Raw genomic sequence first — 26,159 nt, 5'->3', positions numbered from 1 at the left:
CTGCTGCTGCTGCTGCTTAGTCGCTTCAGTCGTGTCCGATCCCATAGATGACAGCCCACCAGGCTCCCCTGTCCCTGGGATTCTCCAGGCAAGAACACTGGAGTGGGTTGCCATTTCCTTCTCCAATGCAGGAAAGTGAAAAGTGAAAGTGAAGTCGCTAAGTCTTGTCCGACTCTTAGCGACCCCATGGACTGCGGCCCACCAGGCTCCTCCGTCCATGGGATTTTCCAGGCAAGAATACTGGAGTAGGGTGCCATTGCCTTCTCCGAGACTCTGCTAGGCTTTATGAATTTTCTCTAAACTGGAAGCCGGAAGGATACCTTTTTCAGAGCAAGCAAATTACCAGAGATAAGACCTAAAGTGGTAGTTCTCAAAGTCGATGGTGCAATCCAGTCTCCTGCCAACTGGTTAACATGTAGATTCTGACTTAGTAGATTGAGATTCGGCATATCTAACAAACTCCTAGGTGATGCTGTTGAGCTACAGAAACTACAGGATATCTAACTAAAACACTATTTGCAAACTGAAGGGCCTGAGCCATGCAAATTATTCAAGTTATTCACTGTAACGCAGACATATACTATTAACTTGCATTCTCTTTTTTGTCAAAATCTGGTATTAAATTTCTTTTTCTTTTGCTTATCTGATCATCTATGGACAGCTACAGGCTGCCTGACACAGCAGGAAGAACCTAAAATAATATTGGCCAGTTACTGGCTCCTGACTTACTTTGAGATACATTTTTTATTTCCTTGTCATGAAGATAAACTCACAATAAATTCACCTTTCTAAAGGCATATGAACATTTGTGAAATCATCACTCCTTTTCTATCCCAAATCAGAATTGCTTCTCTCCAAATCTGCCAAATCTTTGAAATTTTTGCCTTTGAAGAAACCTGTTTTTTAAGAAAGTGCTATAAAAATAATGTGGTCATCCTGCCTGAATCCTTAGAACTCTGTTATATGTGGTGTAAACACGATGACTCAGATTTTATAAAGACATTGACATAGATGATTTGGAAAAATAAACAAACAAAAATCCATTAATTAACCAGTTCTACAAATCTTTTGCTTATTTGGAAAGCGACAGGCTGTGAGAATAGACAACTCTGAAAATGTTTCTTTTAATTGTATAAAATCATTAACAGGTACTATTTCCAGACATAATTACATATTTTAAAACCAAGGAGAAGAGGTGGGTGTTTCTGAAATCTTGAGCAACAACTGGACCCATTTTTAGTGGTTTAGACACACATAATTAGCAGCTTAATTTCCTCTGTGGCTAAGTTAGCCTTAAGATTTCATTTAATAACAAGCACAATTTTACAGCCAGAAGCAAAGTTCTAGCACCAGCTTCAGCTCAGCATTGCCCTCTGCCGGTCCTCAAGCAATTCATGCTGCCCTGCTCCGTGCAAAGGCATCAAATTGCAAATAGCAGTTGGGCTGCACAAAAATTAATTGCGAGAGAAATGGAGAAATGTAATTCACTTAAAACTGTTTAATGAGACTTTTATTTTTAGCTGAACAACAACAAAAAAGCATGAAAAATTATATTATTAACCGCCTTTTCTCCAGTCTCCCAGACAATACTCATTATCATGGTAGCCTTGAAGCAGGTTTCCCTTTCACACCACTTAGCACAATTGTGTCAACTACCTCCACGCAAAGGATGGCCAAAACAACTGTTGCTCAAAAGAGCAGTTTTTACCCATCAAGGGAGCCTGGTGGGCTGCCGTCTATGGGGTCGCACAGAGTCGGACACAACTGAAGTGACTTAGCAGCAGCAGCAAACCAGAGCCATTTTCTGCCTGGTAAGCCCAATTTTGACCTTATATCCCAATCTCTTTATGCAATCATTTTGTAAAAGGGGGAGGGGAGTGGTGCGGATAAGGTTGCTTCTCTGCCCATAGGGCCAGTCATGTTGTGTTAACACGGAGCATGACTGACCACCAAGAGTTGGAGATGAGTTTGAAGCCTCCTGCTAATGAGCTGACAAACGTCAAAGCTGCTCTGTTCAGAGTCTATGCTCCTCGCCTTCACTTTTCATCAGAACTGAAAGATTTGACAATTATATCAGTCTTTCCAATCAAAATTCCAAAAGGGCTACATGCCATGTGTGGAAATGCTATTGCTATGTTATATAAAGTTTTCTTATTCTGTCTGAAATAGGAATCAGAAGCTTTTGCTAGGATTTGGAGACAACAAATGAATATTCCTATCAGAAATGCAGGTAGATGAGAAGTATAAGAAGCCCTAGTGTCCCAAAGCATTGATGCTATATGAGGCTGTATCCTTTTTTTTTTTTTTTTTAATGGGCCATTTTATAAAAGTCTTTATTGAATTTGTTACAATATTGTTTCTGTTTCATGTTTTTTGGCCACGAGGCACGTGGGATCTTAGCATCTTAGCTCTCCAACCAGGGACTGAACCTGCACCCCCTGTACTGGCAGGGGAAGTCCCAGCCACTGGCCCGCCAGGGAAACCCCAAGGTCCTATCCTTTTATGTGCCCCACGCGCTACCTCAGATAGAATTTGCTGGGCTGAGGTTCTGTGGATAAAGAATCCTTGCAGTACAACCTATTATTTACCAGAATTCATAAAAATCTGGACTTAGTTTAAGACTGGAGCTTATATGTCAGCTCTGGTACTTTAGTAGGAGCTATATGGTTTGACCTCAAATGTCTTCCATTTCCTAAGTCTTGATTTGCTTATATATATATAAGTGATGTGATAATATGACTCATGTAACATGGCTGTTAAATTAGATAAATTGTGAAAATATGAGTCAAGCACTCTAAATATTCATGAATTTGGAACTGAAGCTACAAGATTGTTGGGAGAGAGATGGTGTGTTAGAGCTGCACGGAAGAGACTGATATATCTGAGAACAGCTAAAATCTGGGCTTTCTGATGTCCAGGTCAGGATTTGAATCCTAGCCCTACCACTCGCAGTTACTTTGGGAAAGTTACCTTATCTCCCTTAAATCTCAGTGGCCTCATCTGTAACAGATGGATCATGGTAATTCCATCTCATGGTGTTGCTGTGAACTGTACAAGGACAGTCACCATTAGGGGGGCTATATTTATTGTAAGTGTTCCTACAGGTAGTAGATGTTTGTATGAAACTTGGCTGATTTGGGGACCTTTCTTCAAATTCCAGAGATAACATTTTGGTTGGCTTTATGACCTTGCATATTGCAGAGTTAAATGTTGTAACCACATTGCTCTGTTTTAACTTGTAGTAAAGTTAACTATATTTTATCTAAGGAGTTAAAATTAACAAACAGGATAAAGAGTTGTGTAGGGAAAAAGTCTAATCTGTAAATCAAGAAAGTCAGCCAGTGTCTGTCCATAGAGCTGTTAGAAAGAATCTTTACAGGTGGTTCACAGATTTCCTTGGATGCACGACAATGACCTTGACTACTATCACTTCATATTTTCCTCCTTTCTTAAAAGGCAATGGCCCAACTAATTTACAGCTCTGATTCTAGGACACCTGAGAAGGAAGAACATCGCAGCATCTTCTGTCTGGCATCTGGTACCAATGCTACTTAAGAAACCATTAAGAAACCTCCTGGGTGGAGAAGGGGCTGCCTGCTTTCCCACAATGTCTCCTTCTCATGAGCATATTCCCAGAAGAAAAACAACAACAACAAAAACAAAACAAAACAAAAAAAAAAAAAGGAGAGAGAAGGAGATACATGCATAGACTGGTGAAGTTTTAGAAGGCCAATAAATGATGTTTTTCTTCCCTGCCTATGTTTGGAACCAGTTAAGAAACAGATAGGAGATAGACAGCTGGAGATGAAAATATTAGCTTTGTGAATGGTAACAGCTGGATCAGAGTAAGTGGCATTGGGTCAGTGTCCACATAGGCTTCCTGGCATTTCAGGTTTGAGTTAAACAAATATGCTCACTAGCCAAGGGCAGAGCTGGGCCACTGTGGAGCCCTGAATGCATGGGTGAGAGCAGGTGGGGGCATGTGAGCTCTGCACAGAGGCAAGTACAGCAGAAGAGAAGGGGAAAGGTTGGAGTAAACCTTTCCCTGCAGCTTCCACACCTCTCACCACTCAGATGGGCCCCCTCCTTCTGCTGGGAGCACTGAATAAAGGGTGATAAAGACACCCCAGCTTTACCCCTAGGTCAGGAATTAATACTTTTCATGCCAGGCTTCCTTCCAGTGGTCCAGTGAAGGAACTTGGATCCTCTCCCTAAGATTATTGTTTAAATATATAAAATAAAATGCATAAACTTGCTAGGGAAATCAATTACATTAAAATGCAGTTATCAAAATATTTTTTAAAATTGGAGATATAATGATATGTGTTTCCTTATTAACATGTTAATGATAAGATCCAGCATGGGCCTAATAATTACTGTATTTCAAAGTAGCAATGAGTGTCAGTGACAGTTTGAGATGTCTGCAACCACTGACATGAGGCATGAAAATACCTCTGATTTCTTTTGGAGATGGAAATAAATGCTAAATACCACTCTGGTTTGTCTCTAATGGAGTGCTAAGTCTCCTCAGTCATGCCCAACTCTTTGCAACTCTATTGGCTGCAGCCCTCCAGGCTCCTCTGTCTATGGGATTTTCCAGGTAAGAAGACTGGAATGTGTTGCCATGCCCTACTCCAGGAGATCTTCCTAACCCAGAGACTGATCTCTTGTCCCTTATATCTGTCTCCTGCATTGGCAAGAAGTGCCATTTGGGAAGCCCCCATAATGGGAGGAAATGCCAATTTTGGTTAGAAATTAGTGAAAATAAACACAAAATTCTTCATTCTTTTTTCTCATCCAAGTTCATGAACACTCAGTTAATAACATTGAAGAATCACTTGAGATTAGTGTTTCTCAAACTTGGGAGTAGATCAGATTTACCTAGAGGGGTTATGAAAACAGAAATTGCTAGATCCATGCCCTAAGCTTCTGAATCAGTAGATCTGCGTTGGTACCTGAACATTTACATTTCTTCTGAGTCCCAGATGATGGTGATGCAGCTGATCCAGAAACCTCACTTTGAGAACATTGCTCTAAATGAAGGTCCTCCATGTAGAAACCCTTAGAATGGGAAATGTTTCCCCCTGAAACTATCAAACCCTAGCATCTCAGGGACTCCTATATGGTTTTCAGAGACAGTAGATAAAATACAAATGGATATCAGTACCATTACTGCTACACGCTTTCTACTTTAAGAGCCAGCTCAAATCTCACCTCTTGCCCAGAGCATCTCTAATAACCCCAGGTCAAAGGGACCCTACCCTTCTCAAAAACCCTCTAAATCTGTAACTTTTGTTCTGTACCAAGGCCTTGGGAATATATAGTATTTCCTGGCCCATCTTCCTTTAGTTTATCCCACTAGTTTATCCCTCTTTCCTTAACTAAATTTAATGCTGTCTGGAGAATTAGTCCCTATATTAACACTAACACTCTCCATGTTTCCCTGTGCACAGACAGTTGGGATGTACTTGTTGATTACACTTTCTTGTGAACCTGCAGTTGGGTTCAACCAGTCAACCACACTGTGGGTTAATTTTCATTGATACAAAAAGTATAGCCAAATCTTGTTGAGATATTTAGGTTGTCAGTGACTAAAAAATGATCCATACTGACAAACTTAAAATGGAACTTAATGGTCAAGTATATATATGCCTTCTGGTACAACTTGATGCTAAGATTCTTGGTGCCATCAGGCCTGTTTCCCCAAGGTTTACCTTAATGTATTTTGCCCTTCTTTGTGCATTTGATGGACTGGAATCCCAATACAGAGAGAGAAATGGCCATACTAGTATTCTAAAACTCACATCTCAACTCCATGCCATTCAAGGAAAGAATGGCACCTCTTCTTGTAGCTCTCCCTAAAGTATGTGGAAACTTCTCTTCCATAAACCCCTAGCACATGCCTCTTCACACCTCATTTTTCCACAGTGGGTCACATCCTCACAAGTAAAAATATCAGCCATCATCAAAGTGATCATTTTGCAATTAAACTCCTCTACTTTGCCTTGAAGGGGAAGGATGCAATGCCCAAATCAAGTTACCCTGCTGTTACCAGTGAGAGGGGGGGGGGATAAATGGAATTTGGAAAATCAAAAATAGCAAATATCCTCTATAATCACTTTCTGGTTTTTATTTTTATCTTATATTTTAAGCTAGAAAACAATTCATAAACTAAAAGAGCTAGAAGGTCCCAAAGGAAAGTACTTGGATTGAATTCATCACTTCAGTCAGATATGATCCTAAACGATAAAAAAACATGTAACCCCAAGAATGGAGATTTGACTGCTGAAAGCTAGAAGATGTAGGACTGAGTGTACCTTTACCTACAGGTAGCTATAAGACTCTGCACACAGGAATGCATCACTCAGTACCAGTATGTCTTTAAAGTGAGGAAGTGACAATGGGGGATATCCAAGACTGGGACTTGACTGTGGCTCAGATCATGAGCTCCTTATTGCCAAATTCAGACTTAAATTGAAGAAAGTAGGGAACACCACTAGACCATTCAGGTATGCCCTAAATCAAATCCCCTATGATTATACAGTGGAAGTGAGAAATAGATTTGAGGGACTAGATCTGATAGATAGAGTGCCTGATGAACTATGGACGGAGGTCCGTGACATTGTACAGGAGATAGGGATCAAGACCATGGAAAAGAAATGCAAACAAGCAAAATGGCTGTGTGAGGAGGCCTTACAAATAGCTGAGAAAAGAAGAGAAGCAAAAAGCAAAGGAGAAAAGGAAAGATATAAGCATCGGAATGCAGAGTTCCAAAGAATAGCAAGAAGAGGTAAGAAAACCTTCCTCAGCGATCAATGTAAAGAAATAGAGGAAAACAACAGAATGGGAAAGACTAGAGATCTCTTCAAGAAAATTAGAGATACCAAGGGAACATTTCATGCAAAGATGGGCTCGATAAAGGACAGAAATGGTATGGACCTAACAGAAGCAGAAGATATTAAGAAGAGGTGGCAGGAATACACAGAAGAGCTGCACAAAAAAGATCTTCATGACCCAGATAATCACGATGGTGTGATCACTCACCTAGAGCCAGACATCCTGGAATGTGAAGTCAAGTGGGCCTTAGAAAGCATCACTATGAACAAAGCTAGTGGAGGTGATGGAATTCCAGTTGAGCTATTTCAAATACTGGAAGATGATGCTCTGAAAGTGCTGCACTCAATATGCCAGCAAATTTGGAAAACTCAGCAGTGGCCACAGGACTGGAAAAGGTCAGTTTTCATTCCAATCCCAAAGAAAGGCAAAGCCAAAGAATGCTCAAACTACTGAACAATTGCACTCATCTCACACACTAGTAAAGTAATGCTCAAAATTCTCCAAGCCAGGCTTCAGCAATACGTGAACCATGAACTTCCACATGTTCAAGCTGGTTTTAGAAAAGGCAGAGGAACCAGAGATCAAATTGCCAACATCCGCTGGATCATGGAAAAAGCAAGAGAGTTCCAGAAAAACATCTATTTCTGCTTTATTGACTATGCCAAAGCCTTTGACTGTGCAGATCACAATAAACTGTGGAAAATTCTGAAAGAGATGGGAACACCAGACCACCTGACCTGCCTCTTGAGAAACCTACATGCAGGTCAAGAAGCAACAGTTAGAACTGGACATGGAAAAACAGACTGGTTCCAAATAGGAAAAGGAGTATGTCAAGGCTGTATATTGTCACCCTGTTTAAGTTCTATGCAGAGTACATCATGAGAAATGCTGGGCTGGAAGAAGCACAAGCTGGAATCAAGATTGCCAGGAGAAATATCAATAACCTCAGATATGCAGATGACACCACCCTTATGGCAGAAAGTGAAGAGGAACTAAAAAGCCTCTTGATGAATGTGAAAGTGGAGAGTGAAAAAGTTGGCTTAAAGCTCAACACTCAGAAAATGAAGATCATGGCATCTGGTCCCATCACTTCATGGGAAATAGATGGGGAAAGAGTGGAAACAGTGTCAGACTTTATTTTGGGGGGGTTCCAAAATCACTGCAGATGGTGACTGCAGCCATGAAATTAAAAGACGCTTACTCCTTGGAAGAAAAGTTATGACTAACCTAGATAGCATATTCAAAAGCAGAGACATTACTTTGTCAACAAAAGTCCGTCTAGTCAAGGCTATGGTTTTTCCAGTGGTCATGTATGGATGTGAGAGTTGGACTGTGAAGAAAGCTGAGCGCCAAAGGATTGATGCTTTTGAACTGTGGTGTTGGAGAAGACTCTTGCGAGTCCCTTGGACTGCAAGGAGATCCAACCAGTCCATTCTGAAGGAGATCAGTCCTGGGATTTCTTTGGAAGGATGCTAAAGCTGAAACTCCAGTACTTTGGCCACCTCATGCGAAGAGTTGATTCATTGGAAAAGACTGATACTGGGAGGGATTGGGGGCAGGAGGAGAAGGGGACGACAGAGGATGAGATGGTTGGATGGCATCACTGACTCGATGGACGTGAGTCTGAGTGAACTCCGGGAGTTGGTGATGGACAGGGAGGCCTGGCGTGCTGCGATTCATGGGGTTGCAAAGAGTTGGACATGACTGAGTGACTGAACTGAAATGAACTGAACTGAAGTTTTAGTTTATGTTAAGGCAACTATAAATCTAATGTGTGTGTGTTTGTGTGTGTTTGTGATGTGTGGTGCAGTGTGTGTATTTCAGTGTCTGTGTGTGTGGCAGGAGTGGGCGGGCACCCTCTTGGTTTTCCCTACTGCTGGAATTTGCACTACTTTCTCTTATTCTATGTTCTATGATGAGCCATTGGTTTTTAGCCAAGACATATGCTTCAGAACTTTGTCTTTGATGTTCTCAATTTCCTGAATCACATCTTATCTTAACATTTGGAGATGTGCCCTTTCACTCCTAATTGGTCTGCTCTGACCTTTTTTATTATACACTTTTTCCCCTTTAGGTTCTGCGGTGATTCTGAAAACTATCCCCATTGAAGAATAAAGAATTAGCCACCAATGGAAATGCCAGCTTTCTCAAGGTATAAGAAAATAATTCTAAAACTGGCTTCTTAATGTGATAAAATGGAGAGAAGGCAGGTTCTGAAGATGAAAAACCCACCTTTGAACACTGGCTCCACTATTGACTGTGTGACTCTGGGTGAGTGACACAGCCTTTCTGAGCCTCAGTTTCTTCATTGCATGTGAAAGGATGGTGACTTCACGCAGGCTTCTGTAAGTAGTGTATGTGGTAGACCATGCATGGTGTTTGACTCATAGAAATGGACCCGTCCATTGTAGTTCCCTTCTCTGAACAGGATAATGGTAAAAATTCAGGTACCACTCAGCAGTTAGAACTGGCACTTTCTGGAATGGTAGGTATGTTAGCTCCCTTGGAATCCTTCCAAGCAAATTACTTAATATATGTATCAGTTCAGTTCAGTTCAGTTGCTCAGTCATGTCCGACTCTTTGCGACCCCATGAATTGCAGCATGCCAGGCCTCCCTGTCCATCACCAACTCCCAGAGTTCACTCAGACCCACGTCTATCAAGTCAGCGATGCCATCCAGCCATCTCATCCTCTGTTGTCCCCTTCTCCTCCTGTCCCCAATCCCTCCCAGCATCAGAGTCTTTTCCAATGAGTCAATTCTTTGTATGAGGTGGCCAAAATACTGGAGTTTCAGCTTTAGCATCATTCCTTCCAAAGAAATCCCAGGGCTGGTATCCTTCAGAATGGACTGGTTGGATCTCCTTGCAGTCCAAGGGACTCGCAAGAGTCTTCTCCAACACCATAGTTCAAAAGCAGCAATTCTTCGGCGCTCAGCCTTCTTCACAGTCCAACTCTCACATCCATACATGACCACTGGAAAAACCATAGCCTTGACTAGACAGACCTTTGTTGGCAAAGTAATGTCTCTGCTTTTGAATATGCTATCTAGGTTAGTCATAACTCTTCTTCCAAGGAGTAAGCGTCTTTTAATTTCATGGCTGCAATCACCATATGCATTGATTTTGGAGCCCCCCAAAATAAAGTCTGATACTGTTTCCACTCTTTCCCCATCTATTTCCCGTGAAGTGATGGGACCAGATGCCATGATCTTCCTTTTCTGAATGTTGAGCTTTAAGCCAACTTTTTCACTCTGAAACTTTCATCAAGAGCCTCTTTAGTTCCTCTTCACTTTCTGCCATAAGGGTGGTGTCATCTGCATATCTGTATACATTGAGCTAATCCTATAGCCACTATCTAACTTTTATTGTGTCTAGACTCCTACCCTTTTCTTCTTGAACACATGAAGAACAAGCAAAATTTCTTCCTTAAAAAACTATTCTTTTTTCTATTTGCAAGTACTATCAAGTAACTCAAACTGATCTAGCTCAAGTATTTTAAGCCCATCTTAAACTGTCATGAAGCCTGGCGATGATGGGAGGTGGCATTGTGATTTTAGTTCAGGAATTCAGCCAACTTTCACATTCATGAGAATAATAACCTCTGCTATTGGCTTATTCACATGGTCTCATCTGTCTTTTTCCATCTAGTACCTTCACTGCTCATTGTTGAACTCCGCCCTTTTCTAGTGTTTTTAAGAAGGACATTTCCCTTACTCATCATCATTAATTTAAAACTGTAATATGAGCAACTCCTCCAAAGGAAGAAACAAAAGTTTTTCATCTCCTCAATGGCCACTAGGAAAGATATTAATTAGATTGACCACAGCAGAATCACTGTTATTTCTTTCCTTTCAGTTTGATCCACTTTTGAGTACAGGCTTGGGGTCCACCTGTGTCTCCTTGACTTGTTAATAAGAATGTCATATAAAATGAAATCAGAATCAAAGCTCTAGCTGAAGTTCAGGTTGTTTACAACTACTGCTTTCCCCTTATCACCCTGGCATGTCACTCCACCACAGAAGGAAATGAGGTTGGTCTGGACAATCTGATTTTCACAAAGCTGTTGTGGTTGCAACTCAGGATCCTGTTTTCTCATAGAAGATTGCAAATTGATAGTTTTATTATTTCTTCAAGTACCTTTCCATGTCTCAAAGTAAGATATAGAACTTGGAGTCACAAAGGATAATACTTTTTATCTTTATTAAATTTTGGTGGCTCTTTTTTACTTGCAGGCCTTCAGAGTTTTTTCTCTGTACTCTACAAATTATTATAAAAAGGCAGAAAAATTATTGATACTCAGGCTGTATATTGTCACCTTGCTTGTTTAACTTATATGCAGAGTACATCATGAGAAATGCTGGGTTGGAGCAAGCACAAGCTGGAATCAAGATTGCCAGAAGAAATATCAATAACCTCAGATATGCAGATGACACCACCCTTATGGCAGAAAGTGAAGAGGAACTAAAAAGCCTCTTGATGAAAGTGAAAGAGGAGAGTTAAAAAGTTGGCTTAAAGCTCAACATTCAGAAAACGAAGATCATGGCATCTGGTCCCATCACTTCATGAGAAATAGATGGGGAAACAGTGGAAACAGTGTCAGACTTTATTTTTTGGGCTCCAAAATCACTGCAGATGGTGATTGCAGCCATGAAATTAAAAGATGCTTACTCCTTGGAAGGAAAGTTATGACCAACCTAGGCAGTATATTAAAAAGCAGAGACAATACTTTGTCCACAAAGGTCTGCCTAGTCAAAGCTATGGTTTTTCCAGTAGTCATATATGGATGTGAGAGTTGGACTATAAAGAAAGCTGAGCACCAAAGAATTGATGCTTTTGAACTGTGGTGTTGGAGAAGACTCTTGAGAGTCCCTTGGACTGCAAGGAGATCCAACCAATCCATTCTAAAGGAAATCAGTCCTGGGTGTTCATTGGAAGGACTGATGCTGAAGCTGAAAGTCCAGTACTTTGGCCACCTCATGCGAAGAGTTGACTCACTGGAAAAGACCCTGATGCTGGGAAAGATTGAGAACAGGAGGAGAAGGGGACGACAGAGAATGAGATGGTTGATGGCATCACCAACAAAATGGACATGGGTTTGGGTGAATTCCTGGAGTTGGTGATGGATGGGAGGCCTGGCATGCTGTGGTTCATGCGGTCACAATGAGTCGGACACAACTGAGAGACTGAACTGGAACTGAACCTCTCTGTCTAGAATGCACAAATATTAAAGAGTTACAAGCTGTCAGTTCTACCTTTTCAGTGTTTTCAAGGTGTTCTCCTTCTTGTCCTTTTCTAATTTTAATGCCTTAGTTTAGGCCTTAACCATCCATCTTTCACCTCTATGTTGTATAGTTGATGATTTTTTTCCCACAAAATTTCCCTCAATCCAGTCTATTTTTCACACTTCAGACAAAAAAACTAAACTAAATTAAAAAAATAAAATCCCCAAACCAAAAATCAAAACCCAACAAGAACATCAAGAAGTAAATCTAGTTGCACCATGACCATACTGAAAGGTTTCCATTACCCCTCAAAGGGCTTGTCGTGTAAGGTGCAAACTTCTTGATATAGCAGAGGTACCCTTCAATATCTAATATTCTCATTCTATGACCTGATCTTTGATTCTTTTTAACTTGGTAGGACTGAGAGCTGGTATAGAAGGATGGAAAATATAGTTACCTGGGATGAGCAGGAAGGTATAAAATATAGTTCACTGGCTGCACAGTTTTCAATCTGGGTCCATGGGAGGCCTCAGGAGTCACCATTTTGGTCTATGGAAAGTGACATTTAATGAAGAAAAATCTATGTAAGTGAGTTAGAACAGGATTTAAAGGGTTTCATTCACTCTTTGAATTTTTTTTTTAATTTAAAACGTGCTACTTTCAGATGTACAGCAAAATGAATTAGTCGTGTGTGTGTGTGTGTGTATGTATATATATATATATCTCCACTCTTTCTTAGATTCTTTTCCCATAGAGAAATGCAAATCAAAACTACAGTGAGGTATCACTTCACATGGGTCAGAATGGCCATCATCAAAAAAATCTACATGCAATAAAGCCTTCATTCTTTCTGTCCCCCAGTTTAGAAGAGGCCGGACAGATCTCTTCTAGTCCAAGAGCCTGGGTGAGTCTAGTTTTGCCACTGTCTGGCTAAGCTCATTCTAGGGACAGTTTGGTATTCCTTGCTCAGGATACAGAGACATCATGACACAAGTTGACTCTGAGAATTCTCACCACTGGACAACTCTGGCTTCTACAAACACAGAAATTAGTAGAGCAAGTGCATGTCAAAGTTGGTATTAAAGCAGGTCAGCTCCTTTATCTAATGAGTGGGTGACCTTATTTTATATGATCTTATTTATCCTTCCAGATTCTAATGTGGTTCTGCTTTGGATAGGATAGAGACAAAGGTTGTTGTGAAGATGATAAAAATCCCCTTTTGGGTTGGAAGAAGAGAGCTCTAGAGAATGCTATGGGCCTAGAACCAGGCCGGCTGTTCAGTGGACCTCGTCATCTTTCATCTCACAGAGGCCTAGTGAGGAGAGATCTTTGCTTTTCTTTTTCATTTATGTGTAAACAGATAACTTAGCAGCAAGGGTGTTGGGAAGAAACTCACAGTAGGGCTGTGAACCCAAAAGGCTGGTTTGGAGCTTCTTTGTCTAGAATTTTGCATCTTGTTCTGTTCTCCTTAGAGGCAGCACATAATTTCTTTTTATTCTCTGTGTGATCCACTGGGTGCACTTGAAGACTTTTGTTCCACTACCCTCAGCCCTTCCCGACTACCAAATTAACCCTCTTTGGACTTCCCTCATGGGTCTCAGTCTGACTCTTTAGTCACCGCAGTTTGTACTTTTCTGGATCCTCTCCAAATATCTCTCAAAGATGGCTCGTAAAACAAGGGCTTCCCCCAAGAGTCACAGGCAGCCTGACAGCTCAGCAAGAGAAAGAAGAGTACAGAGCAGAGCAAACAAAGGCCCACAGGCTGCCTGAGGCTCCAGCCTCTTATGAACATCTGACCTCTCATGGCACTCCCTTGGTGTGGCTTGGCTGTTAGGCCGACTGGGACTCTGTCCAGAGCTCTCTCCAGGTAAAGAAGCAAGCCCTGCTTCAGACTGAGGAGGTGCCATTAAGTCATTTTCTTAGTGCCTTTCAGATCAGCTTTGAACTATAAATAAACCAAGTGTCCAGGAGTAGCCACAGTGCCTGCTGCAAGGTTATTTGCATCCTTTCTCTCTCTGAATCCCCCTTATGCCAACTATGCCTTTTAGAAACCCCACAAGGTTGGCGGGTCCACCGCTCCTCCTGCCAATGTCAGTGCATTAGCACTTAGCTTAAGTGAACACATATGCCAGGCAGGCTCTCGGCTTCCCCCTCCCCTCTTTCCTAATGGAAATACTTCAGATAAAGAATGACACTGTTAATATATTGCATATACTTATTCTATTGATCTTATTTTAGACTACTAGCCCTTGAAGATGGTAACTACATTACCTAAGATGCTGCAGAGTGACCAGCACAGGCATATAATGATAATGGAACACAGATAATGATGACAAAATAATAATAATAACCGTAGTAGTGGTAGTGGTAGTAATAACAACAACTTCATATTTACTGAGTGCCTCCCACTGTTGATCAGGCATCAGGACTGTGCATTTTGTGTTACACACTGTATGTGCTGTTTCAAATCTTCACAATAATGCCAAGAGTTTTCATCTTTAACTGGAAAAAGAGAGGCTTAGGGTAGTGAAATTCTTCATCCAAAGGCCCATGCTGGGCAAGGAGGACAGTTTGTCTGACTCCAATATCATGTGGCCTCTCTGCTCTTTACAAGTTACCTCTGTCTAACTTCATGTGACAAGGAAGTTCAGCAGGATTTAATTTTTAAATTCATTAAAAAATGTTAAATGTCTCACTTCTCTTCACTTTCATTGGAAAGCCACAGAGATAATACATTTCAAAACATGATATGGCATGCTGTAAGCTAAGGCCTCCTTTCAGAAGTCTAAGGTGGATTTTTTTTCCACAATCATGGTAGCTAGAAATAGAACTTTTAATATTCTCTCAGCTCCATTGTCAAAAGTATTTACTCTCCATTACCTCTTTTCTTGTAAATTATAGAGGTGTCATTGATAACATAAAGAAGGGAGCATTCCGAAGTTTATATGAGTTTAAAATTCCATTTCGTTCTCTTTCACAATTCTTTGTTCACTGTGGAAAGAACTGAATTACTTTCTTAGTTTGTTTCTTCAATTTCATGGATCTAATGGGTGGGCGTGTGTGTGTGTTAAAACCAAAAGAGAAGAAAGAACTTGGAAACATTTAGACAATCTGTGTGAACTTGAAAAAAATAATCATCTACATTTTGACAAAAGGCAGGATAAACCTGAATATGACAAGAGCAGAATATGAATCTAGTTATGTATTCAAGATTTCCTAATCAGTCCACTGTCCATGGGGACATTTTCCATTTTGTCACTTTGGTTCACCAGTAGAAGGTTAGACTTTCTAATGTCCAAGCCTTGATAAGATGCCCAGTTTCCAGTGATGGCAGGGAACCTAACCAGTATATCTACAGGGAAAATATTGGTAGGAAGAGGAGATTCTCTAAATGTTGCCTTATAAAAATAAGACTGTCATTTGCAGAGATGTGGAGGTACCTTGAACCTGTCATACAGAGTGAAATAAGTCAGAAAGAGAAAAACACTGTATATTAACGCTTATATGTAGAATCTAGATAAAGGGTACAGATGAACCTATTTGCAAAGCAGAAATAGAGACACATACGTAGAGAACAAATGTATGGACACCGACGGGGGAAGAGGATATTGCAATAAACTGGGAGATTGGGATTGATATGTGTACACTACTATGAGTAAAACAGGTAACTAATGAGAATCTGTTGTGTAGCAGAGGAGGGACAAGAGGTACAGTCATTTTGTGGGACATATATTAAGTTAATCTTAAAAATGCATTCCAATATACATTACGTACAGACAAATACTGTTTGATTCCATGTATGCAAGGTATCTATTATAGAATAATCAAATTCATAGAGGCAGAAAGTACACTGGTAGATACCAGGGGCTGGGCGGTGTTGGGGCAGGGGTGGTGAAGTGGGGAAGGAGGATGGGAAGTTAGTGTTTAATGAGGACTAAGTTTCAGTTTAGGAAGGTGAAAAATTCAGGAGATGGATAATGGTGAGAAGTGTACAATAATGTGAATGTACTTAGTGCCACTGAACTATACTGTTAAATATGGTTAACATAGTATGTTTTATATTATGCGACTTTTACCACAATTAAAAAAAACATTGAAAAAAGACTATTGACCATATTACTCATTTGATTTTGTATTTGGAAAGATCAGTGTTTAATATCCAACTCTGGTTCAGAAAGGGAGGAACTAAGAGTTATTATACATTTTCATGAATTGCTTACACATGAATCCTTCTAAGCTCTTGACATATATTTCTTTCTACTGAATCTTGACAACAACCCTATGAATAGTTACATCATCATCCCTATTTTATACATAATGAACCTGAGACAAAGAAGAATTAAATCATTCATTCAAAATTACATCATTTGAGGAAAGGTCATGCTGGCATTTTAAGCCAGGAAATTGGGTTCTGAAGCCTCGACTTGTAACACTAGTCTATGCTGCAAGGATCCATGGAGTGCACAGAGTGAGCTCAGGCTACCAGAGAGGTCTTGGGTCTAGGGAGTGCAGGTACCGAGCTAGGTTCAGTCTTCTTCCTTGTGTGGCAGGAAGGTGTCTGATCACAGAGCACCCTCAGTACACAGCCCTAGACCCTGAGCTCTCTGAAAATCCCATCACCATCTTCTATGGGATCATTTGCCTGGCCTACTGGGCAGAGTCTTTCTAACCCAGCTAGGAATACAGGATGATGGGGTCCGCAGTTTTCTCAAACTTTCTCCTTACTATAGATGTTAGTGGAATTCAAGATCACCCTAGCCTGATAGAGAGGAAACTGAACCTTGAGCATGCAGATGCTGGTACCAGATCTCCCAGGAATACTGAGAAGTTCTTGGAAAAACTGGCCACTCTCAATGCCCTTCTGCCTTTATGTAATCACATTTATTTGTCAGAACACTGACAAATAGTGCTGGCAGGCAGTGCTCTTTAAATCTGAGCTGACACAATCCCAGCATATGATGCCACCCCCACCCTCCCACCGAAAGTTACCTGCTCCTTATTCTTGGACACTAGTGCCAACTGTTTCCTAAATAGAATTCCTTTATTAATTTATTTTTGTTTACTAATCAGTAAGGAAGCTTCTGGTGGCCTTCAGCCTCTGACAAAAATCTTAACATTCTCTGTGAAGTTTTTTGTACTTTTTTTCTTTAAAACAGCTCCCTACCAGGATTGGACCTATCTGACTTTTAAATGAGGAAGACTCAGCCACAACACACTCATACCAAAGTAGGTTGCAATGTAGGTTGCCTACAAAGAAATGACAAGAGGGCCTAACCAGGTCTGTGGTGTGGCCTTGATAGCCATGGATGAAAAGGGCCAGAGAAGCACAGACTATCATGTATAATTTAGCAGTATTATTTTATTATGATCACGTCTGCTTTCCTAGGTTTGTCTCACATCGTCCTTGGCATTTTAAATAAAAAGATGCTTTCCTCCAATTCTCCTCTGTTCTGCACCAACTCTTGCAAAACATGTGTTATGTCTTGTCATATCAAGTCATGTTTGATGCGACATGACATGGGGTGCCATGTAATTCAACCCAATCAACAGAGGCATTGGAAATAGCCCTGCTGGGTCTTTGATGCAAAGCTGGGGTCTAGTGCTGCCAACTGCTTTCTGACAGTTCTTTTGGTAACCAACTAGCACAGGGGCAGGAATAGCCTCATAAAATGTGACAGTGTTCTCTTTGCTGTTTTCATTTCCCCTGCTCCTGATTATCTAGTTGGGGAAGCTGTGGAGAAGGTATTTTTCAATTGGACATTCTCTAACTAGATAGCTATATATTGTCCTTCTAGGACAGAATTTGTGGGGACAGTGAAAATGAAAATGCACAAGCATTTGTTCGAAATTATTAAGAACTGAAAGTTCAAGACAGTGACATCAGCACATTTAATCAAGCCTGAATCCCTTCAAACCCCTGGACCCGTGTGACACCGGGTACATGCCTCATATACACAGAAGACTCTTGGTCTGGGATCATAGTCAGGGGTCTTCTTGTCTTTAGAAAGTATATCCTTCACGATGGTGCACATTTCCGATGATGGCCTTTCACGCCAGACATGAGAGGGAGAAGAGGAATGTCATTATCGTTGCATTCGGGGATATTTCAATGGGTGCTGATTGCTACTTCTCCTTGGAGCACAGCAATTTGCTGCGCAGATTCTGTAGTGGTGGGAACGGCCTCTGCTGCTATTTTCTGCCTCTGTCTGCCTCCCTCTCCTCCTTGCAATAGTTTCTTTATTCCTTTTCTTCTGTTTTGGTTTGGTTCATAATGCTTTGGGCAAAGAATCCTTCCTTTACATTTTTCACTGGAGTTTTTATTCTCAATGAAATCCACCTTGCTTCATTTTGTTTCATTGTTCCTCTGCAAAACGGCAGCAGCATATTGCACAATTAATTGGTGCAATTTATGGACTCTAAGAATTGACTCCTTTGAGCTTGAAGTTGTGCATGTGTGTTTATATTTACATCTATATTCAAACACATTTTGCAAATTGAAAATGAACTAGAACAGATTCATTTGGTATATTGTCACATGGTTTTGAAGTTTGTTGAAATCTCTAAAAATGCAGCATGCATAAAACAGGAGAGAAAAAAATAAGAGGAAATGGGAACAAAAAAGATCTTTTAAAGTAAGTATTTCCTTCTTCAAACATATTGGCATAATAGAGCGAAAGCTCTGTTTTAAAACAAGTGAAGGGAAACTATTTTAAAGACCTCAAAGACTCAGTCCATGAATGACACGTTGGGTCTTCTTGCTATGGTCAACATTTTAATGCCAGCTGGCACCAGAGGCCATGCTCTGAGGCACCTTTGATGCACGAACCCTGCCTTTGGAGAAATAAAAAAAATTACCCAATTAAGATGTAATGGCCTTCCAGCCTTCACAGGTTGTGAATGAGAAGAGGCATATTTACAGTCATGATGCACCATACATTTCATCCAGTTGTAACAAATCAGCAGGGCTTCATTAGCCAGCACTGTCCTGGGTGGAGCACCACATGGGCACAGGCACACAAGGGTGGCGGGACATGTGCCCAGACTGGCTCAAGCTGCCAGGGGCGTTTAGGAAGATGTTTCCTGGACATGGGACTGGGGGGGACAGGTAGTGGTATGTAATGGTGCTGTGGGGCTTGCCCAAGATGGTTATTGTCTGTCCCCAAAGAGATTTCACTTATCAAAAGCTCAGTATTCTTTCTCCTCAACCCAAAAGCATTATGTAGGCAGGAGAGGTATTTTTATGTACTTTCTAGTAAAATTAACACATACTAAAATTTAAAGGTTTTGAGTGGTTCTAAGCTAACTTGGCTCTAATCACCTTTTAATTTTACCATGCCTCCCTAGAAAATTTTATTGTTTTCACAACATGAACACTGTTTATGTTTAGGAGGCCTGAAGGACGAGGTCTGCCCCCTAAGAAGCATCGGTGGTTCCTCTGAGGGTCAGGGATGATGTGAAAAGGTGGTCTAATTATTCCTCAGAATTTCTTTTCTCATTCTTCTCCCTCTCTTTTGCCTTAAAGAGATAAGGGAAAAGGTCAGTAAAAGAATTGAAAGCCTGTGAAAAGGAGACTTCCGGTCTTTTGTTTTGGGAGAGCACAGCAGCACAGTTTAGTGTGGATACAGTGAATTCAATAACCCAGGTCACATCAGCGCCTTTCCTTTACTGTTAAGATGATACAGAGGAGGCCTCACTGCAGACAAAAACAACAGCATCTGAAAGGGGAAAGAAGCAAACTTTGGCCAGGTAAGTGTGCCCCATGGAGTAAGAGAGAGAGTGCACGAGCAAGAGAGAGCAAGCACAAGTGTGTGTGTGTTGAATGTGTCCAGGGAGGGGAAGAACAATGTGGGAGAAAAGGAAAGGGCATGCAAGCAGCAGACATGACTGCTCAAACACACTCTGAAAGGGTTTCAACTTGTCTGTAAGACCATTGATGCTTTACCAATTTGCATTTTAAAATTAAGATTTTCTAAACCTCTGTTCGGAGAGGGCAATGGCACCCCACTCCAGTACTCTTGCCTGGAAACTCCCATGGACAGAGGAGCCTGGTAGGCTGCAGTCCATGGGGTCACTGAGGGTCAGACACGACTGAGCAACTTCACTTTCACTTTTCACTTAGGGCAGTTTAGTGGAGAAGGAAATGGCAACCCACTCCAGTGTTCTTGCCTGGAGAATCCCAGGGACAGGGGAGCCTGGTGGGCTGTCGTCTATGGGGTCGCACAGAGTCGGACACGACTGCAGTGACTCAGCAGCAGCAGCAAACCTCTGTTGTTCAGTACAGTAACTACATTTAGCACCCGTGGCTGCTGGGCCCTTGAAATGTGGCTAGTCCTCATGGAGAATTGCCCTTCAAGGTAAAATACATATGAGATTTCAAAGACTTAGGATGATAAAGAGAATGTAAACCCCTGCATTAATGTTTACATTAGGAAGTAGGAAAGAAAGTGTTTGGTTGCTCAGTTATGTCCATCTCTTTGTGACTCCATAGACTGTAGCCTGCTAGGCTCCTCTGTCCATGGACTTCTCCAGGCAAGAGTACTGGAGTGGGTTGCCATTTCCTTCTCCAGAGGATCTTGCCAACCCAGGGATCAAACCCAGGTCTCCTGCATTGCAGGCAGATTCCCCACCATCTGAGCCACCCGGGAAGTCCAATGTTTATACTGCTTAATGCTAACAAGATAATAATTTGGATATACTGGGATAAATATACTCTAAAAACTAATTTCACCTTTTCTTAATATACTGTTTAATGTAACTCTCAGAAAAAAAGTTAAATGACATATGTGACTGGCATTATGTTCTATTGGACAGTACTTCTTGAAGTATTTCAGTCTCTGACAAATTTATGTGGGTTACTGGGGGGAGGGAGATGAGTCTTGGAGGGAGAGCTGTGAGGTCCCCCCTCATATGTATAATTCTTTGATCTTAGTGTCATCATCATCGCAAAACTTCTCCCTCAATTATTCCCAGCCCAGGAAGATGACATATTCTAGAAAGGACTATCTATGGTTGTCAGTTTCTCCATGTCCTGTAATCCTGCAAAGGAAATATATTTACAAGGCACTTACGCCTGGCAGCTCTCTTATCTTTCTTAAAATATGGGTGAGGGACTGGTTCTGTGATTGAGCACAAAATGAGAGCTGCTCTTTCATGCCATCTTCCAAGCAGGTGGTATTATGGACTGGGCTATTTATACAGTGAGTCCAGAGCCCAAATAGAAAAAGAAAAAGGGAAAAAAGAGGAGAAAACTCTCTACCAAAAAGATTCCTGATTTCCCCAGGAACATACAGAGAAGAAAAAGACATTTAGTGTCAGCAGTAGTTCATTATCTAAATCCTTAATAATTACTCTAAAGCTATTGTTAAAGATAAAAGTGATTATAATATTAATAGTATCTTCTTATATTTGTGTAGTTCTTTATAATTTAAAAAGCATATCCTCAGCTATCATCTGATCTCTTATGAAGACTCCATAACTTAGATGGCTTTATTCCATTTGCAAATGAGGAGACAGAAGCCACATGAGCTACTGAAGAACTTGCAGAATTAGCAGCAAAATTAGTAGAATCCAGTCTCAAAACAGATTCTGATAGAATTTTCCCCTCAGTTTCTCTTACACTTAGGGCTTGGTCGGTCTCACTTAAAGGTGCTTTTAGGTGCTCTTCTCCCCAAACTCTTTGAGTCCTAAGATAAGAATGACTAAATTCTGGGGTGGGGTGGGAAGGGTCACAGGATCACTAAAGCCACTTGTCATAGCTGTGGCTTTGTGACTTGAAATCAACCGGTTTCACCCACGACTGTAGATATGACATAGCTTTAATTACCAGAATGGGCTAATTGTGAACAAACTGAGGTTCAGAACAGTGGTCCAAATAGCAAGCATCATAATTACCTGGAAGACTTGTTAAAACCTCAGGTCACTGGATGCCCTCTCCAGAATTCCCAGTCTTATATAGCTCTGGGGTTATAGATAATCCCTGATAATTTTTATTTCTAACCAATCCCTAAGTGATGCTGATGCTACTGGTCCAGGGACCACACTTAGAGAACCACTGCTTTAGGGTGTTAACCGCATGGCACACATCTACGGGGACAGAGACATATAATTGCAGTGATAGGAAGAAGTTAGCTAAAATGGATGCTCAAAAGATGCGGTGGGTTTTCTCTGACGGCCTTCTGGGACCAGGACAACTTATATCAGTGAATTTCTGGTATATTCAGGAAACTGGATTAAGAGGCAGATGACAACAGATGAGCGAGAAACAGAGACAGAGAGAGAGCATTAAGAAGGAGAGCCCCAAAGAGGCAGAGACAGAGAAAGATACACAGAGAGACAGATTGATTCAAAGTAAAGAACCTTTGATAGCCAACTTACCAGAAGAGACTAGAAGAGCAAATCAATACCACAGTTGCCTGTTGTACACATATTAAGAATAATCAAACAATAAAAGGTCATTAGTTAGCTATTGAAATGTTTGCAGGATTTCCCCTATGAAGGGAAATGATCATTTATCATCATGGCTGAAGTCACTTAAAAAGTCTAAGCACAGTTACCCAAATTATAATAGCTGTGCGGATAGAGTGTCTTGCCTCTCTAAATTATGATCAAGCAGTAGGATTTCAAAACAGTCTTTTAGGTAAAATTCTGAAAGGGAATTACCATTCAAGAAACACAATTAACTGGAGGCCTTTTTCTTAAGACGTTAAGTAAAGAAAAGAGATTATCCCCTGTCCCCCACTCTCCCCAGGACAGGGCACAGAGAGTTTCCTATTCTCTTGAAATGTCCTCACATGCTTATTTGTTTTGTCTATGTAATTCTAAGCATTTTTTTTTTTTTTTGGTTTAAATCTGCAGTGGAATGACAAGTTTTATGTAGCAATGGTCAAAAAATAAATTACGCAAAGTACATTAACGAAAACTCTTGCTTTAAGAAAATCACTCTCTTATTTCAAATCTGGGACAAATGAAATTTTCAGCCAAATCGTTTTTGAGGCATTAAGTTGTTCACAGTGACAGAGTGAAACAGTTGGATAATTATAAAGCAGTGTGTCACTTCAGAGAGTAATTTTCCATTTAAAAGAGAGCAAGGAGCTGGGTTTTCACAGGAAGTGCTTTCTGATTCAGTGGTTTGGGTCAAGGAATTAAAGTGGCGTCTGGCTTCTGGCTGTCATGCAGCCATACCTGAATACACATTGCCCACACTTGCACGGTCTCAGCACAATTTTGGAACCGGCCTCCGTTTTGCCCTGCTCAGTTAAAAGTTGGAAGGAGTGCAGCTGTAGAAAGCTATGGCTAGCACATTTTTTTTATGGGTAAAATTTATAGAGTAATGTATCTACTTTTAGCATGACTATTGTTAAACCTGGAGATCAAGCAAAGTGACACTGAGTATATTGCTTTATCAATTGAATTCGTTCACGTGAAAAATGCTGATCAGGCCATGTCTATCCCTTGGGTGCAGAAACCCTACTTCAACTCCTGAATGGTCAATACATAAAAGTCAAATTCATTATAATTTGTAGCTTTTTTTTTCCTTGAAGAAGCACACAGTTCTCAGTACATCAATATCAACTCTTAAATCCACATCGGATGGAGAGGGTACAGCACAGTAATTCAATCTCTTTACACTTAATATGGTCAGGAAGGGAGAATGAAAACAGCCTCTTGTAAAATGATGGAAAAAACAGGATGCAATCACTCTGATGGAGTGGTGCAAAGGAGTCATTTTACACCATCTGTTACCAGGGCAACAAAATACAGTGAGCCCTATACATCTAACAGGTGACATTTTAGCTAAGAAATTGCTTCTTTGGTATTTTTTCTGTCTATGAAAAACAATGTTACCAGCATTTTCACTTGTCATGTACTATAGGGCAACATATTCCTGCTGACAGACCCATAATGGAAAAATCGAGCAGTTAAATAGTATTATGGTCTAACTTTTTGGATACATGTTAATATGCTCTTTAAAGAGATTTCAGACATTTTCAAACACCCTGGAGATTCAAGGGACTGGAAATCTCTGCATACATCTATGGATTCAACTTAGTTTCTAGATAAGGAGAAGGTACTTACTTGTGTTTCCAGAATATGGCATAAGGTACTAGACACTTTTAAGAAAATACTTTCAGGAGAAGTAATTAATATAATTGTCTCATGTCCTGAGGCCCATTAACTTGGCAAACTTAATATTATGTTATGTATGCCCACAGACCTTTGAAGAAAAAGAAAAGTAAGAAAGTGATATTTTCACAGCAGAATAGTCTTTTAAGTCTACCCTGCAAGTTATTTGGTACTGAAAGAGTAGGAAATGAGGAAATTAGTTTTTTCAAGAAGACTATGAAGAGTTTTATAGAATTTTTTTTTTAAAGTACCTACAGAAAATGATCAATTTCCCTCTACCCCCCAAATTCATGCAAGGTGATCACTAAAAATGTGTCTTAGTCCTCCCTTGGATTTTGTTTGTTCACCCATCTAAGGATTCTGTTATTGCCCCAAAGCTTCTCTAGCTCTTTTAGACTTAGATCCCAAAGGTCAGTATTCAAATTTGTGGCTGGGTCATCATTTTGCTTTCTCATGATGCTGTTTCAGAGCCACTGATGTCTAAGAGCAGAAATTGAGAGCTAGAATAAATTTTAGAGAGTACTTAGTCCAAAATTCCCTCTTTACAGCTCAGTCAACCAATATCTGAGGAAGGCAGAACATGATTGAAATGGGACTAGAACAAAGGTCCCTTATTCTGGGCCAATACTCTTTCTCAAATGTTTACTGAGCACCTCCTACCTGCTCAGCCTTCTGGGATATGGATATGGCATTAAATAGAGCATAATCCCAGCCTGCCACAATCAAGTGGGAGGAATGGGAGTGACAGGTGGTGCTAGAGGTAAAAAAAAACCTGCCTGCCAATGCAGGAGACAGAGGAGACATGGGTTCAATCCCTGGATCAGGAAGATCTCCTTAAGAAGGGCATGGCAATACACTGCAGTACTTTTGCCTGGAGAATCCCATGGACAGAGGAACCTGGCGGGCTACAGTCCATAGGTCTGCAGAGTCAGACTCAACTGAAATAACTTGGCACACACGCAAGTGCTCCAATGAATGTACAACCACAGCACTGCAGGGAGACAAAGGTGGCAAAGCTCCTGTTTAAAGCAAAGACTGTGTGCTAATTATGTGGCAATTTGTCAGCTATCACAGCTAAACTGCCCAATAGTTGGGCTCAATAGGAAGTGACATAGAAGCTAGCATATCTGTGTCAAGGATCAGAAATAAATATATTCTTCTTTTATTGTTTCTTTACTGTGGCCAAAAAATACTTAACACAAAATTTACCATCTGTCTTAGTGCATTCAGGCTGCTCTAACCTAAGATACCAAAGAATGGGTAGCTTATAAACAACAGAAATTTATTTCTCACAGTTTTGGAGGCTGGGAGTCTGAGTTCTGGTGAGGGTCTTCTTCACAGTTGGAGAACGCCTACTTCTCACTATGTTCTCAATTAAATGGGGGAGGAGCTCTGGTAATTCCTTTTATAAGGACACTAATCTCATTCATGAGAGTTTCATTTGCATGACCTGATTACCTTCCCAGAGGCCCCATATCTCCTAAAATCAGTATATTAGGGATTATAATTTAAACATCTGAATTTTGAGGGGACACTTTTAGTATATAGCATTTTCTTAACCATTTTAAAGCCTATAGTTCAGTGGTGTTAAATATATTCACACTCTTGTGAAACAAATCTCCAGAATTTTTGTATCTAGCAAATTTCAACCTCTATATTCATTAAACAACTCCCTTTTTTCTCCCCTCCCCATAGTCCCTAGTACCCACCATTCTGCATTCTGTTTCTATGAATGCGACTACTTTAACTACTTCCTATAAGTGGAATCATATTTTATATTCGTCTTTTTTGACTGGTATGTTTCACTTAGCACAATGTTCTTAAGATTCATCCAACTTATAGCCTGTGACAGGATTTCCTTCCTTTTTAAGACTGAATAATATCTGAATGCATGTATATTACATATTTTGTTCATGAATTCCATCAATGAATATTTGACTTGCTTCTACCTCATGGCTTTTGTAAGTATCTCTACTAT

The sequence above is a fragment of the Bubalus bubalis genome, chromosome 3 (genome assembly GCF_019923935.1).
Source record: "Bubalus bubalis isolate 160015118507 breed Murrah chromosome 3, NDDB_SH_1, whole genome shotgun sequence".
Classification (NCBI taxonomy): domain Eukaryota; kingdom Metazoa; phylum Chordata; class Mammalia; order Artiodactyla; family Bovidae; genus Bubalus; species Bubalus bubalis.
This window is presented reverse-complemented; position numbering follows the sequence as displayed.